The sequence below is a fragment of the Octodon degus genome, unplaced genomic scaffold (genome assembly GCF_000260255.1).
Source record: "Octodon degus isolate 3935 unplaced genomic scaffold, OctDeg1.0 scaffold00138, whole genome shotgun sequence".
Lineage (NCBI taxonomy): Eukaryota > Metazoa > Chordata > Mammalia > Rodentia > Octodontidae > Octodon > Octodon degus.
This window is the reverse complement of record NW_004524714.1, coordinates 7,259,747-7,261,102: the sequence shown is the minus strand read 5'-3', so window position 1 is coordinate 7,261,102 and position 1,356 is coordinate 7,259,747.

Sequence of the window (1,356 nt, the reverse complement as noted above, 5' to 3'; positions counted from 1 at the left end):
AAAAAAAAAAAAAAAAGTCTAAGCTTGCATTTATAATTGTATGAATGGCTTGGGGTCCTTTTTACCCTGGACAATTTTATTTCAGGCTTCCAACTGTCCCTATGAGCTGTCCTGGACATTTCAGTGGCTTTTTGGTAAGGTCAAACTAGTAAGAAACGCATGAGAATATTAATGCATTGTAAACCTTATATGTAACTGATATACATATCATGGAGTTTTTTGTTATTTCACTCTTCTAATAATACACTTCTAAAAAACAAATAAAAAAAAAAGAAAATGCAGATCACAAAATAGAAAAATAAAAATAAAAAAAAAAATCAGTTATGTAATCTTATTTCTTTTTTTTTTTTTTTGGCGGAACCGGGGATTGAACTTAGACCCTTGCGCTTGCTAGGGAAGCACTTATTCCACTGAATTCCACATTTCTCTGGCCCCTTGTAATCTTATTTCTACAGCTGATCCAATGTTCTTCAATGTCTTTATATAATAGAGTGTAGATACTCCTTTAAACTTTGATAACTTTGAGGGCTGGCCAAATAGCTCTGCGGATTATAGTGCCTGCAAACGGGCACAGAGGCTTGGGGTCTGATCCCCAGGCCTGCCAGGCTGGCCCCACCCCCAGGACACACTGAGCTGGCAATTGAGACTGGGTGTGGTGGCACACACCTGTAATCCCAGCTCTTGGAAGGCTGTAAAAGACGTATCACTAGAATCTGATCTAGTAGTGAGACCCTGAATACCCTGTAGACCCTTCCCTAAAATACCAAAAAAAAAAAAAGCTTTGGTAACTTGATTTTGTAAGACAAAAATGTTAATGTAGTTGTGCATAGAGCCAAAATAATGATATAATTAATGATGAATCACATGTTGAGACTAATATGGCATTTGCATTGATCTTGTTTTATAATTATAGTGAAACAGTGTTTCAGTTAGCTTTAAAAACTATAAAGTGCTAATTAGTAAAATATTGGGGACAATATTTTACTGCTGGCTTGCAAAATTGCAAGTGTTTAAAATATATGAAAATAATACAAGGGTTATTACAAACATGCACACAAATGTTCACAGCAGCTTTATTTGTAACAGCCAAAAATCTGAAACAGTTCAAATGCTTTTTAATGGAAGAATGGTTAAGCAATGGTATATCCACACCACTGATTACAACTCAGCAATATAAAGGAACAAAGCTATAAACACATGTAACAATTTAGAAAGGTCTCAAGGGGCCTGTGTTGAGTCAAAGTGGGAAAAAGCCAATCTCAAGAAGTTAATATGTTATATATACTATAAGGTATTCACTTAATGACTGTTTGGACTTAGCAACCCATCTTGTTTTAAAAAATAGTTCTGTACATC